Raw genomic sequence first — 16,768 nt, 5'->3', positions numbered from 1 at the left:
CAGGAGAGTGTTTGATGCTCTGGAGCAGCACTTTGGAGACCGCATTCTCGCTGTGGAGTACCCAGAGGCCACTGGCATGGGCCTCGATTGGCCACCATATTCTCTGTATATGAAAACATGCGACTCCTTTTTATGGGACTAAATTAAAGACAAGGTGTACAACAATAACCCCAAAGTCACTGCTGAGCTGAAAATAGCCATTCAGGAGGTCATTGACAGCATCGATGTTCCGACACTTCAGCGGGTCATGCACAATTTCGCCACACCAAATGAAGCTAATTCTGAGGCATATCACGAATATTCTGGCAGTGTACGAACATTTTCGTTTGGATCTCAGATCTGCGCGCATCACGCAAGTAAACCAAAGCATCTAGTTCGCACACACACACTATCTGGCAGCAAATCAGACGCAGCAGACACCAGTAACCGATTAGTATGAGAATGAGAATTTTGAGCTCTAGACTACGGGAGGAAGGCTTTCTCTGTAGCTTGCACGGAGACCAAGTAAAGCCATTTAGTCTGCTGTAGTTTTCTTTGTCTCTCTAATCATTTTTTTGTAACAGGCTCTACCATACAGCTCTCACAGTATCCTTCATGAGGTGCCCCACCCCAAAAGCATTTGCCTTTATCTTTTTCGGAACAGCCGTTTAAATCCAAACAAGCGCATTAAGCCGACGTATCACATGAGTCCATAAAAGTTATGAATTGAGCCAGCCTCCTATCTGTCTAGTGAGGATGACGTAACCAGACAGGAACATAATACTACAATTAAAGTGTACGCGCTGAATTAAAGGCTTTTGTGATATCTTTCTAGTTTGCCCAGAGGTTTTACTGAGACTTTTCCCTCAAAGTCATTGACTGACTCAGCAATTACTTTCGTCCGAATGTCTTTGTCTAAGGGTATAATCACAGTCAACATAACTGAAAAAGATGGTAAACGCCATAGCTAATGACATCGAGGTCAATACAGCACCAAGAGCATTTAAGTCTGAATATACACACAAGCTAAGTGAAAGGCGCAACCATTTAGAACATTCCTTGGTTACGTTGGCGATGTCAGAACCATGATTTTTGGCGGGATGGTTGCAATGTTATGAATAATTTAAATACATATTTGTTTATTCGCATTCAACTGATGATGATAGTCGAGGAAACAGGACGTCTGATTACTATTATCGCAAATAAGTCTGCTGATAGATCGTATAGGAAATATTCCACTTCAGGGGGAGTTGTTCTACGTAATGCCGTGGTATCAATTTTCATTTTCTTAGCGAAATATTGACAATGTCGTTATACTATTAAAAATCGGTAATACCTCTCATCTGAAAACAGAGATGTTGGAAGAAAAAAGCGTGCTATAGAGTGGCACCGATTCAGACCAGTGCCTCTCTCCAAAGTATATGAAGATCATTTTGGGTCGTATCGAGCACCGTCTCGGAAATTAAAACTATCATCACTGATGAATACGGTGTGGCGAGTTGTTATCAGACACGCACAGTGAGAGTATTAGCAAGTGGCCTGAGTCACACTACAGCACAATATACCAGCTTTGGTGTAAATATAAGCATCCGAGAGTGTTTGATATCAACATAAAAGATACAAACGTCACACGCTCGAGAAACGCAATACATCGCCGAAATTCCTTCAAAATTAGGTGATACAAGGTCGCGAAGAAATAAATCGGTTAAAACCCACTAAAAATTGTGAAACTGCAACACACAGAATAAATGAATAAAAACTATGTTGACAGCTATGTACCTGGTAAGAGCGGCGTTCTTTCTTATGTAACCAGAATGGTCGTCATGCCAAACTCTTACGTGAAGGACCGTCAAACGAAGGATTTGTCTGCATGCCTTGTAAACAGCAAAAGAAGTGAGAGTTCGTGAGATGCTGAATTATAAATCTCTCTGGACTGTATTTGCCATGATGTGACAGCTCCAACTACTTCTACATAAATACCCCGCAACAATATTATCAATCTTCTGCTCTACCCCATTCCCGTTAAGAGCGAGGGGAAAATTATTGTCTATATGCCTCTGCGCCCTAACGTCTCTCATCTTATCCTCATGCTCCCTATATTCACTGATCAGCCCAAACATTATGACCAGCTACCTAATAGCCGATATGCCTACCTTTGACACTGATAGCAGCGGCGACGTGTGGTGGCACGGAAGCAATGAGGCCATGGTAGGTCGCTGGAGGTAGTTGGCACCACAACTGCACACACAAGTCACCTAATTCCTGTAAATTCCGGGAAAGGTACGATGAGCTCTGACGCCACGTTCAATCACATCCCAGATGTGTTTGATCGGGTTCAGATCTGGCGAATTAGGGCACCATCACATCAACTGGAACTTGCCACTGTGTTCCTCAAACCACTCCATCACACTCCTGTGACTGACATGGCGCAGTATCTTGTCGGAAAATGTCACTGTATTCGGGAACCATGATCGTCATAAAGGGGTGTACGTGGTCTGCAACCAGTGTACAATACTCCTTGGCCGTCACGGTACCTTGCACGGGCTCGACTGGACCCCACGTAAATGTGCCCCACAGCATAACGGAGCCGCCGCCAGCTTGTCTCCGACCCGCAGTGCAGGTGTCAGCTGTTCTCCTAAAACCCGACGTATTCGCGTCCTCCCATCGGCATGATGAAGACATCTGGAGTCATCGAACCATGTAATGCTCCGCCACTGCGCCAACGTCCAGTGCCAATGGTCACGTGTCCATTACAGTCGTAGTTGCCGATGGTGTGGTGTTTAGGCACATGCACGGGTCGTCGGCTGGGGAGGCCCACAATTATGAGTATCCTGCACACTGCGTTTTCAGACACACTTTTACTCTGCCCAGCATTAAAGTCTGATGTTAGTTCCGTCAAAGTTCGCCGCCTGTCCCGCAGCCTGCCCAGCCTATGACGTCCGAAGCCTGTAATGAGGGGTGGCCGCCCAACCCCACGACGTCTGGAAGTGGTTTCATTCTGGTTTCGCCACGTGTTAAAGACACCCTAGCACTCATCCGACAAGTCGTGCAGTTTCCGAAATGCTCGCGCCGAGTCTCCTGGTCGTCACAAACTGTCCTCGGTCGGACTCAGATAAATTGCGCGCCTTCCCCATTCTACACACTGACAGCACGCTCATTGATACTATACGCAACGTGCGTATATGTAACAAACAATCACTCCTCGCCAGGTGACGCTGCTAAAGCCTGGACCGGTTTCTATCGACAGCAGGCCGGGTGGCCATAACGTTCTGGCTCATCAGTGTATACGATGGTGACAGCAGAACTGTTTTAGTCTTCTTCGAATACTTATTCCTTGAACTACACACGACGGTTTTCGCGAGAACTACGTGTAGTCTTTCAAAGTATTCCCATTTACGTTCTCGAGCATTTAGGTTGTACTTTTGCACCAGCTATTCCAACCTGTTACGTATTTAATACCTACTATGCTTATTGTCATGCCCACTTAACATGGACTCCAAATGTTGGAACAACATTACAGAATTGCTCGTGCTAGCTGTTTGTATGAGATTTCCTCTGTAAATGGACTATACTTTTCCAGAGTCCTTGCAACAAATTCAAGTCTTTCAATCGCCTTCTCTTATAACGATTTTACGCGATCGTCTTATTTCATACCGCCTCTCAGTATTACCTCTAAATACTTGTACGATGTGTCGCGCTCAAGATATTCACCACTAACCTAGTAATCCTATCCTATCCGGTTCTTTCTCATCGTTACAGAGCATTACTTGCCTTCATCCAAATTTGATACGGCTGCAATTCATTTTATTAAGCGGTAATTTTGTACAAGTCACTCAGCATTTCCTTATTATTGTCATGTAAACAAACGCTACGTCAGCACCCAATCTTACAGTGCTGCTGATAATGTCTTATAAATCGTTTATATATACTGAGAACATAATATGTCCTACTACGACTCCTTGGTGCGCACCCGACATTACTCCAGTTTCTGTTGCACAGTCGCCGTCCAGTATAACGTACTGGGTTCTATTAGTAAAATATTCATCGATTCAGTCACGTATCTTATGCATCCACGAAGATACTCTGTGCGCTCGCATCATGGTAGCCAGTCGACGATGTGATACAGTGTTGAAAGCTTCTCGGAAATCCAGGAAGACGGAATGTAACAGCTGATTTGCATGATGTGCGTGAATAAAACAAAATGTTCACATGAATATTTCCTCTTCTTCGTAAACGGCATGTTCCTGTGACAATGATGGGTGAGGAACCACGGAATATGATAGTTGTCGTCCGCAGCCACGTGCGAGTACATGTTGGATCGACGTTAAGCACTGCAACAGGTGTCAATCAATGTCTGCCGACGGCTCGACACCATGAGTATCACTCCCGGCATCTCCCATTGTCCAAAAATGTTAAGCGTCGGAATGGATGTGTGAACCAAGTCTAGGGTGGGGAGTGGACGGGGACAAGTAATGCTTTCCGATGAACTCTCCCTTCATCTTGTTGAAGAGAGTTTACCATATATGCATTTGAACCTACAGCACCGTGGTGATCGGAGTCAGACAACCTACATACGGGAGGGACAGGGCGGGGTGAACGCCAAGTCTTATAGCTTACAGCGCCAACGGATGCAACATGCGGTTTCTACTCCTACACAGCCGCGACAATAAAGCAGTAACAGCCACACAACAGAGATTTTAAAGCCCAAAGAAATTACTCGCGTTCAGGCGACTTCGAATTCCATATATCCCCACAACACTGCCTGACCATACTTACCGAACATAACATGCAAGTCTTCCTCTAACAACAATGGCTATCAACGTCCTGGATGTGGTAAACAGCAGTTCATTCGTCATAGTGCTTAGCAATCACTGCTCCATTATTGATGGTTTGAGGACTTGCATGAAGATTTGTGGAGAACGACGGATCAGATAAAATATAGCTCTCCTTGATGGCACGCTACGACGTTTAGAAGCTGACTGTGTCACAGTGAACTTTGCATGATATCAGACTCTGAAAGATAATATACAGTTCTGTAATCCGAATCACTTGTGCACTGTCACATACTATCTATGACAAAGTTCATTTCAGTCGATGTAGCCTATCCACCCATCTTCGCACCTACAACGATAGTCGAAGTTTTAATTACCACGTTGCCTAATTAGTTTAAGTTTGTTTGCAGCTACATGTATGCAGTCGGTGGCACACATTGCAATCCCTACGCCACAGTGCCGTAGCAGGCCACCAGAGAAAAAAAAAGGCTTTTTCATGGCTACCCACTCGTACGACGTATTTAACGATGATGATACGTCGGTGTGGGCGCACGATAGCAAGATTTTTAGCGCCTGTACCAAACTACGAGACGAGTGTGCATAAAGGTTGCAAAATTATTAAAACGTTAATTGCAAAGAAAAACATGATGAAAGGCCGAAAAATGCGAGCGAGCAAGAAATGCTGATCACCATTCATGGGCTTGCCCGAGGACAATATGCCTCCAAGTAGTATCGTAGACCTTCTCGATGTCAAAAAACATAGCCATTAAGCGATGATGGCAGAGGAAAGCCAAGCCTGTTGTTTAGCTGCTTCAACGAGCACAAGGTTATCGAAGATGGACCGGTGTCTTCTGAACTTACGACGAAAGCGACTAAGAATCTGCCTGGATTGTAATATCTAGATAAAACGACGGTTGATCAGCCGCTCAGTGGTCTTTTCCACACAGCTAGAGAAGGCAACACTACGATAACTACTTGGGTATATGTGGTCCTTCCCAGATTTAGACGTGGAATTAAAACTGTCTCGCGCTACGAGTCAGCAATCTGTCCTGACGCCCTAATGAGGTTAAAAAGGAGGAAGAAGAGTTTCTGGATCCGTCTTGTGAGGCGCCCTAACGTACTATAATGGGCCCCATTGTGATCACGAGCAGCAGATAATGCAAAATCCAGCTTTCACATACAGAATGGGTAGTTGTATTTTTCATCAGTGGCAGAGCTAAAACCCCAACTGCCCCTCTCAGCTGCCACTCTGTAGCTTTCGAAAGCCCAATCATAATTGGCAGTGGCGGTAAGTGTTGCAAAACAGGCCGCCCTAGCCTAGGCAATGTCTCCGGACCAATTGCGATATTTGCGCCCACCGTTACAGCAGCCGCTGGGTACCTCCCTCCTCTCCCTCAAATCATCGTGACTGTCTCCCATACGACTGTACTTTCTGCGGAATGGATTATGGCGGCCAGAAACTGCCCACGATTTCTCTTTGCTGCATCTGATCATTCAGGAAAATTTAGTCCTCGCTAACCGAAATGCTACCAAGATCTCTGTAGCTGGCCGGCACTTGAACCTATGCAGAGTCACATTCATCTCTCCACCAAGGAACTGGCTACCTTCTCAGCTGGCCTGAGACTGCGGAATGGATGCTTCAGCATCATGGTGGATCATTCTGGTAACATGACCTAACCATTCCTGGATGCTGTAAGAGTGTCAAACACAACAAGTTGGCTGCAAAGCCATTTCTGGTCTGCCTCGAACCCATCTGGGTGGCTTTATTTCCGGCACCACCACTCTGTCTGGCAGGTGAATGCAGATCGGGAAAAGATCACTCGAGTGCAAGTCATCGACCACTTCCCATTAAGCGGTGCATTCGAAGATCGGACAGCAGTGAACTACACTGTTGGAGTGCCGAAATGCGAGCTCTGTCCCATGTTCAACCAACATGCACGCGAGGACATAGGAAGGCTCTCAGTTGCTCTACTCCAGGAGCATGTTGCAGAGCCGGAAAGCACACCGTGTGCGTTAAAATCATCGCAGAGGAGGAGGGACTGGGGGAGCTGAGTAAGGAATTCATTGAGAACTTCTTTCTCAAGTACTTAATGCAGATCGCAGGTAGAGTGAACAGACTTTCAAGCCATAACGCACAGGCACCAATACAGCAACTGCTTTTAGGCTGGTTATGAGGGCGGGATGCAAGAGTGGTTGGCTTGTTTACGAAAACAGCCATTCCTCCTTTATCTGCCTCTCCACTACGATCGTCCTTTTTGTGATGAATGTAGCCACATAGCTCATGGACGTCAGAAAATTGTCTCTTGAATACACATACATGACTATCTACCCTGTGCTAATAAACGTAGTCCTTCCACATGTGTCCTAAACACATCCAAGAAGTACGGAATACATCTTAACGATGTTTTCCTCTGTCTTTCCCCTTGTCGTTCCTCCGTGGTGGAAGAACTGGAGTGGTTGGAAGAGGGGGGAGTGGTTAGTTGGAGGGGGGGGGGGGGGGGTCGGTGGTTCCATTAGGCAGACGTCGTCGTCCGTATCATGGATGATATGGTCATCATCTGATACATTAGACACGACTGAGGTCGCACGGTCTGATGGTTTCGAACCTGACTGTTTTGACCTGTTGGTTTTCATTCCCAGCTTGGATTCTGGGGACGGTGGGTTGAGGCCGCATTAACAAAAATATGTTTTCGGTTCCTTTTGTCTGTTGTGTGGAACTGACAGATTCTGCTGCCATCATTGTGCAGAATGTATGAAAGCTTTGCTGTATGACTTGTTGTGCAGATTTGCAGTTACGTTGACAACTGCAGGTAGACGTGCTATGCCCAACTGTCAACGACTGGGTGCCAACACTAGTTTTCTGTATATGCTGCTTCAGCGCTGAGGCAAACAACTGCATGAATGTGGGTGGCTCCGAGGCGTTTAACACCTTCTTTGCGTCACGGTATGAGATGAGTTGTGTGTTTTAACTCCTGCACGTTATTCTCTTCTGCAATGACAGGATACACTTTGCTCCGAACTGGATGGGCCCGGTGGCAACTTACACATATGGGTTAGGGCAGTACATTGAAAATCGGATTCATGGGCAATGGAGCCACACAGTCCATTTGTAGCCTTCCGTAGCAAATCATGGTGGTATGACAAGTGTTGACACTTAAGCAATGCGTTGGATTAGGTAAGGGCTTAATTTTATAGTAGAGACAGCCTGCACGCCACTTTGCTAAATTGAATGTCAGGACAAAAGATGTGATTTCTTGAACTCACTATTAACCCTTTTCGTTAAATTCTGAACTTCAGTGGACATTTCGCTTTCCCATTCCTGTTGGGGTTCTTTGGTTTCTAAATCTACAGTTTACCATCACGTTATGACTCCTTTAGAGTAATCAGTGTCTCTATCACGAGTGTACCATTCCTCAGCCTCTTTATAGATTTAAGTTGTTCTGCAGGTGCCTCTATAGCTTTAGGTCTGTAGAAAGGTGACAACTTTACACATGACCCTTCGTCACATTTAACAACAATAAACGACAGAGTGTGGTCCGTTACCGCTTCCGCTGTCAACATATTCACAGACGTCTCTGGTGGATTAGACATACGAAATTTCCTTGGGGTTTGGATGTTAATACTGTCCAACGGATCACCCGAACCGATGGGAGACACCCATGCATCTTATGAGCGCGTAGTACACCTTCAGGTTTATATATATATAGGGGTCTTTACCATCCTCGCAATCCTAGCAGTTAAGCCAAGACTTCCGTTCCCTGTGATACAACGTTCCACCGCCGCACCGCACGGAGGTCACTGAAGCATGCATAGATTTACGGTTACAGAGGACTGGCGGTGCTCACTAGTCCCTAGCTTAGGAAGCTCGGATTCACGAAGCCAATACACAGCAAACGAATGATGTGCTCCCTGAGGTCCTCACCAGTTAGATCGACCCAAGAGGCACGTGTGACGAAACATCACGGACACGAAATAGCCCCCCCCCCCCCACCTCTTCGCCGCCCCACACTGTACCCACCGACTTCTCAGATCCAGGGATAATTCTGAACCAGTTTTCTGTGGACACCTGCTGCAGTCCACTTAATAAACGCAAATATACGATGGGTGACAATGAATGTGAGGATGCTTTCTCATTAGCTTTCACCACCACGATAACACCCACCCAGTTCCGCATAAAAAACGTCGAAAGGGTCACGTGAAGGCGATAGACAGCCTTAGAAAATGAATGTGGAGAACAACTAATTATCTGTAACACATACGGGGGGGGGGGAGGGGGCGGTACAGAGCACTTTTGAACACACAATGTCCTAAAAAATGTTCATCAGGTAGTCCAGTATTAGATGAACCTTTTAGCGAGTCATTGCATTTAAGCGATCAGTCTGAATTACTAAACAGATTGTGTCGTCATATTTTTTACTTAGTACGCGTTGAGTTTATGTGGTTCAAATGGCTCTGAGCACTATGGGACTCAACTTCTGAGGTCATTAGTCCCCTAGAACTTAGAACTAGTTAAACCTAACTAACCTAAGGACATCACAAACATCCATGCCCGAGGCAGGATTCGAACCTGCGACCGTAGCGGTCTTGCGGTTCCAGACTGCAGCGCCTTTAACCGCACGGCCACTTCGGCCGGCTGAGTTTATGTACCTGATTTCACGTGTACTCTTGACATTAATAAATAGATAATTATTTAAAAAGATAAAATTATATTCCGTCAAGCGACAACTATAATCAATCCGTAACAACTAACGTCTCCCCCCATAAAAATAAAGTTCAGTGTCCCATTTGTAACAACGAAGTTCATCCTGGGCTTCTGGCCACGCGAGATGCAAATTAGTAAATGCATCTTCCATACGATGCACGATATACCGTAATCAAGTGTCGAGGTTAGAGCAAAAAATAAAAAATAAAATAAAAAATTAAAGCATGAAAGCGACAGAATGACAAGGAAGCTCAATTTGCGAGGTAACTGCATAAACGTAGATCTCGCAGTCCCGGTCGTAAAATGTCGCAAATTTACGATCTGCAGTAGCACGTTTAATAACGAAAAATAGTTTTTAAAACACACATTTCCAGAAAGATAACTCCAAGGAACAGACAGAGGAGTTTCAGCGCTGTTACAAATAACTTAACTTGACTACAGTCATTTTCAGAGGACTGTTAAATCGTAGAAGAACCTCACAATTACTAGCCCATATCGTGCAACGTATTGACAACAATATCAATAAATCTTTGTCGATGTAAGTAAAACCCCTTGTCCGCGTCGCTACACTTAACTTTCTCTCTTCCTGCTCCAACTCCTTTCGTTCGAGAACAGCCAGCACTCGCTACAACACTCGTATCCTTGACACAAATCTCATATCTACAACGATCCCACTTCGGGACTACATGACGCATTAGCAGTATAAATAGCGTCCTGTTTCAACGAAGCAAATAACGTTGTTTGGGCATGCTGAAGCTATTCACTAGTGTACAGAACAAAAAATTATTTTTGTGGACTGTTAGGGGCCTCATACAAATCTTGTTTTGAACTACACAAAACCGGCAATTTGTGCTACTACTCGAACCCTTCACAACGGGAAGTGAGGATAGCAAAGACCATGCCTATTATTTATAGCTTTCTTGTTAAATCGCACCACAGGCAAACTATCATTTCTGCGTCTGGCGTCGTTTAGGAGTACTCGCGTGTCGTTGGAACTAAGTTATCAACTTAAGGTTACACACGTTCCATCAAAGGCTGAGCAAGGATACATAGCAATTGAGTCACCGAAGGATTTATCAGGAAGGAATGGGGTTTACATCTCCGTCCGGTCGTCTTGCTTTAGGTTTACCTATTGAACATTACAGGCACATGTGGTGGTTCTTTCAAAAAGGCCACAGCCAATTTCCTTCCCTGTCCTTCTAACGCATAGTTCGTGCCCAATTCTATCGACCTCATAGTTTAACGTTCCCTCAACAACACTGTTCAGCCCTTTAAACGAAATTATGCCAACGTTCCCCAGATAACGGTCAACTTGCGCCATTGGTTCCTGAATTCTGTTCAAAATGGCTCTGAGTACTATGGGACTTAACTGCTGTGGTCATCAGTCCGCTAGAACCTAGAACTACTTAAACCTAACTAACCTAAGGACATCACACACATTCACGCCCGAGGCAGGATTCGAACCTGCGACCGTAGTGGACGCGCGGCTCCAGGCTGTAGCGCCTAGAACTGCTCGGCCACTCCGGCCGGCTGAATTCTGTCCTCGCCGTCTTGAATGTCAGGCAAATGAAGGGGGAAGAAATCCAAATATTATAAAATCACAATAGATGTTTGTGGTTTTGCTATGAAATGGTCCCCAGTGTTTATGAGAAATAAATAGAGCTTGATCATTGAAAAGAAACGCTGATACACTTCATGCAAGCAGTCCCTGTACTGATATCAATTCTGTTAATAATTTTAAAGAACAAAATGCAGATGTTTCGAAAGAAACTTATGTTCGGAATAACTATTTATTTGAAAGTGAGTTAAATCATTAAGTTATAGCACACTACGAAATGCTATCAAATGAATGGATGATAGTGGTGAGTTCGAAAGGGCAGATGTATAAAAAGTAAACAGTTTAACGTTGTAAAAAGCAGTGAGTCATTCGCTAAGGTAAACAAAATGCACCTTCGTACTGGAATGGCTATTGTAAGCGATCCTCGAAAACCTTCAAAAATCAATTTAACGTAGAGCATCCACTAGTTCCAGACACTGGGCCTTATTTAAAAAATTAAATTAGTATATAGTAAACCACTACGATAACACACATACAGCTGTATCCCTTTTTAACCCTGAAAGAGCAGTGTGGTCAAAATGAAATTACTCACAATTGTCCCCGACTGGAAAAAGCGAGAATTGCAGATTTGCTTCACTTTGTAGGCAATAAATAGCAGCAGAAGACATGGATACACTCGTGCCACAATGACAGATGAGTGTTTTTCGGCCGCACTTAATATGCTTAAAACTACTAACGAAAGAAAGAAGATGGACCAACAAGAGAATCGTGTGGCGGGACTTCCAAATTGAAAATTTCCAGTTTATCGTAACTTTACATAAATGGAATGTTACGGATCATTATTTTCTTTGGCGTTCACGTGATAGATGCTCATTTCCTTTGCCGAATGCGGCACGCGGGTTGCACTCTCTAGTCTGGTACCTTAGCCAAATATTCCGCCGTCTTTCTCTCAGTTTGCCAGCAGCACAGTGAAAGTCCTTAACGACGCAAATCGTGATGATTGTGTAATGCGCTGCGCTCCTCGTCAGTTATAAAACTGGTGGGGTGCAAGGGGGCGGCACAACGTTTGATCAGGTGAAAGGAAGTCTGTATACGAAAAAGTAATATAAACTACAGGGGAAGTAGCGTGGTGTAATTATTCTACTTACAGTAACGATAAAAATTACCTTGAGCTCAGCAATGAAATAAGCAATCCAACGAGGTTTAACGCTCACACAAAATATATTCATTAGTAACAAAATATTACTAAAGTTACTAGTTTGGAACTCTGCACCAGTCGTAGATTGTCTAACGGCTTCCATGAGTAACAAAAATTTGATTTTCAGTACTTCGCGCAATTAGCCGAAGACGAAAATTTAAAATGCTGTCATGATCAGCTTATTAAGAGGTTTAATCTTATGTTCACAGTTTAATACAATAAGATAAGTGATACAGTGTGTGTGTGTGTGTGTGTGTGTGTGTGTGTGTGTGCGCGCGCGCGCGCGCGCCTAGTACTTGTGACTGTCTTCGCTTAATTTCAAACTACGAAACTTTTTCTCGCCGACAACACCCACAAAATAAAGAACGGAAAAAAATTATCGCTAAGTACATTTTCGCCGTTCATGCAGCAAAACTTCAGCATCAGACATGACGTTTTGATTTATTATATCTTTACTACCGAATCTATTCGCAACCCAGTTCGCACACAGTATGCACGTATACCAGTGAAAGCACCTGGGAAATTATATCACCTTACGACAGTGTCCAGGAGGTATGATGTCATACACATTCTGATGCCCGGAGAACTAGCTTCTGTTTAACATGTCACGAAAGAAAACTTCGACATCACACATTTTAATTTATTACTTCTTTACTATTAACTATTTGCAAGACACTTTTCAGACAGGATCTATGTACAGGGTTATTACAAATGATTGAAGCGATTTCACAGCTCTACAATAACTTTATTATTTGAGATATTTTCACAATGCTTTACACACACATACAAAAACTCAAAAAGTTTTTTTAGGCATTCACAAATGTTCGATATGTGCCCCTTTAGTGATTCGGCAGACATCAAGCCGATAATCAAGTTCCTCCCACACTCGGCGCAGCATGTCCCCATCAATGAGTTCGAAAGCATCGTTGATGCGAGCTCACAGTTCTGGCACGTTTCTTGGTAGAGGAGGTTTAAACATTGAATCTTTCACATAACCCCACAGAAAGAAATCGCATGGGGTTAAGTCGGGAGAGCGTGGAGGCCATGACATGAATTGCTGATCATGATCTCCACCACGACCGATCCATCGGTTTTCCAATCTCCTGTTTAAGAAATGCCGAACATCATGATGGAAGTGCCGTGGAGCACCATCCTGTTGACAGATGAAGTCGGCGCTGTCGGTCTCCAGTTGTGGCATGAGCCAATTTTCCAGCATGTCCAGATACACGTGTCCTGTAACGTTTTTTTCGCAGTAGAAAAAGGGGCCGTAAACTTTAAACCGTGAGATTGCACAAAACGCGTTAACTTTTGGTGAATTGCGAATTTGCTGCACGAATGCGTGAGGATTCTCTACCGCCCAGATTCGCACATTGTGTCTGTTCACTTCACCATTAAGAAAAAATGTTGCTTCATCACTGAAAACAAGTTTCGCACTGAACGCATCCTCTTCCACGAGCTGTTGCAACCGCGCCGAAAATTCAAAGCGTTGACTTTGTCATCGGGTGTCAGGGCTTGTAGCAATTGTAAACGTAAGGCTTCTGCTTTAGCCTTTTCCGTAAGATTTTCCAAACCGTCGGCTATGGTACGTTTAGCTCCCTGCTTGCTTTATTCGTCGACTTCCGCGGGCTACGCGTGAAACTTGCCCGCACGCGTTCAACCGTTTCTTCGCTCACTGCAGGCCGACCCGTTGATTTTCCCTTACAGAGGCATCCAGAAGCTTTAAGCTGCGTACCATCGCCGAATGGAGTTAGCAGTTGTTGGATCTCTGTTGAACTTCGTCCTGAAGTGTCTTTGCACTGTTATGACTGACTGATGTGAGTGCATTTCAAGCACGACATACGCTTTCTCGGCTCCTGTCGCCATTTTGTCTCACTGCGCTCTCGAGCGTTCTGGTGGCAGAAACCTGAAGTGCGGCTTCAGCCGAACAAAACTTTATGAGTTTTTCTACGTATCTGTAGTGTGTCGTGACCATATGTCAATGAATGGAGCTACAGCGAATTTATGAAATCGCTTCAATCATTCGTAATAGCCCTGTATGTGTCACTGAATACACCTGAAAAATTCTATCGTTGTATGACACCCTTTAACTTAAAATGGAGGAGAAATTACCCAGATTATGTTCATCCAGTGTTTGCTAATGAATGAACTTAGCGAGTTCCAACGAACATCATGCAGATTTTAAAGCTTTCCTAAATGTTTTTCCTCGATAATATGCTTAGCATCAAATATTTATCTCATTTGCAATCAGACGTTTGATACTGTTTTGTACACGGGAGTTTGGTTCTTTAAGGAATCAGTGGTTTATGGGTCCAAAAGACAAGAAATCTGCCATTCACCAAAATTCTTTCCTTGTGCTCTGTGGCGATGTACTGAAACTGGACTGTCAAGGACTATAGCTAAAAATTCGATGTCACATACAAAAGGAAAGAAAGAAAAAGCTCAGTTTCATAGTTTTCAAATATAATCACGACAGAAATCTGATAACCTCACGGGGATCTAAAAACAGATGTGTAGCACTGAATGGTCTAAGTAACGGATCAGACAAGAAATTTCAATATTTTTATGGACGCACAGAGTAACTTACGAGGAGAAGGGGAAGAAATAAACAACAAGTGGAAGAGGTCATTTGTCAAACCACAGGGGCAAATATGACTGGTGGAAATGGCCAGATTTTGAATGAAGGAAAATAAAGTTTTCAACCGAATGTACGTTTATTTCTGTACATTTCACTCCATTACCTATAGTTTACCGAAACGAAAAAAAAAAAAAAAAAAACTATGAGCGGCTTGCAAGCTCACAGACATATGCAAACACATGGAGTCCACAGAAATTGTTCAAGGAAGAGGTAGGTTCTGTAATTGTCATTTTTGGGGAAAGAGACCAAACAGCGAGGTCATCGGTCTCATCGGATTAGGGAAGGATGGGGGAGGAAGTCGGTCGTGCCCTTTCAAAGGAACCATCCCGGTATTTGCCTGGAGCGATTAGGAAAATCACGGAAAACCAAAATCAGGATGGCCGGACGCGGGATTGAACCGTCATCTTCCCGAATGCGAGTACAGTGTGTCTTTTTGCGCAGATTCAAGACACTTAATGCCATAAGAACTTAATTTATAGATGACATTAAAAGCTTATTATAGCCCCGAGAAATGAGGGTTATCGAATCAACATATGAACAAAAACTTCGTACTCCAGATTCCAGCAACCCTACTTGCGGACACCTATGAACGCAAATATTTCTTGAACTTCCAACCGTTCAACTTCTTTAATCGCCGTCTAATGAATGCTGCAGGCGTGTGCAATCATGAACTGAAAGGATGAGACACTTTCAGGATAAGACTACAACACCAGGAAAGTTAGGTGCGTATCAAAATAGGGACAAGAGTCATTACGCTATGTTTACCACAGGGTAACTTACATTCCTGAAGGCCTGCCCGCACGGATGGGCGTGCAGAAAACTTTCCCACCAACAAAAGTAGCTCATTCATAGGCTGACCGTATCTGCTGTTAATAACATGCCCGATACGGTCAGTGAGTACACAAGTAGAACCGGCAGACAACATATAGTTGAAGAAATCAACAAAGGGGAAAGAGCCTACACTTAAAAATAAAAGGTTGACTTTCGGAATGTGGGCGGGAAACAAGTGAAAGACATAAAATTGCCTTACATAAATGCTGGCATAATCAGTCTACAGAATCGTATTCACCGTCGTCGAGCTAAGTGAAATACTAATAATAGACAACAGTGCATATATCGATTTTCTGTTGTGCAAATTATGATGTCAAAGTTTGGAGTGTCAGCTGTTGCTGTAGTTCCTTAATCAACTAAACGAAATGTACAATTGCCAGGCGAACGCCTTTCAAATACTCTATATGAACTGCAATTTCTTAAACATTGTCCTAATACGATGTGCTATACCTTTTAAAGCATTTTAAAGTATTTTATTTTTATTAAAAGCAAAGGCATTTGTGTCACGTTAAAAGTGAGTTGTGGCGACAAGTTATATTTAGGAGTGGGAGAGACAGTAACAATCTGTGATTCGCCCCTTCCTCGCCCCCCCCCCCCCCCCCCCCCCCGAACATGAGACTGCAATACATAAGGGGCAGTCAGATGAAAACGAGGCAGGTAGTAAATAAACTGTGTATTACTTCAAAAGTAACCGCCGTAATTGTTAGTACATTTAGCTCACTGTAAGACAAGACGTACAATGCCTCCACGGAAAAATGTTTGCGGTTGCCCACGGAACCGTGATTGTACTCACACGCGCACCTTTTCGTCCGAAGCAAATCGACGGCCACGAATGTCTTTCTTCAGGGCTCCAAAACTACTGGAATTGCATGGCGAGGGATCGTGACTGTATGGAGAATGTATAAAGGCTTCCCAGTCAAACTTCTTCAGCATACGCGAAAGAACATTGGCAACGCGTGGACGGGCCGACGGGCTGTCAGGGAAACCCTTACACATCCTCCACAGTGTCCCATTCCGTACCCATGCGATTTCCATATTTTGGAGCCCTGAGGAAGGACGTCGTTGTCCTCGGTTTACTTAGGACGAAGAGCTG

The 16,768-nt window shown here is 44.1% G+C and overlaps 1 protein-coding gene across 1 annotated transcript in view; it reads right to left on the bottom strand.

The window, feature by feature from the left end:
- LOC126485140 (kinesin-like protein KIF14) overlaps positions 1 to 16,768 on the bottom strand; it is a 251,822-nt gene that overhangs the window by 133,950 nt on the left and 101,104 nt on the right. The gene's annotated exons all lie outside the window — the stretch shown is intronic.

Source organism: Schistocerca serialis, chromosome 6 (assembly GCF_023864345.2).
Source record: "Schistocerca serialis cubense isolate TAMUIC-IGC-003099 chromosome 6, iqSchSeri2.2, whole genome shotgun sequence".
NCBI lineage: Eukaryota > Metazoa > Arthropoda > Insecta > Orthoptera > Acrididae > Schistocerca > Schistocerca serialis.
The sequence above is the reverse complement of the archived record's forward strand: the minus strand, read 5'-3'. Positions and strand labels throughout refer to the sequence as shown.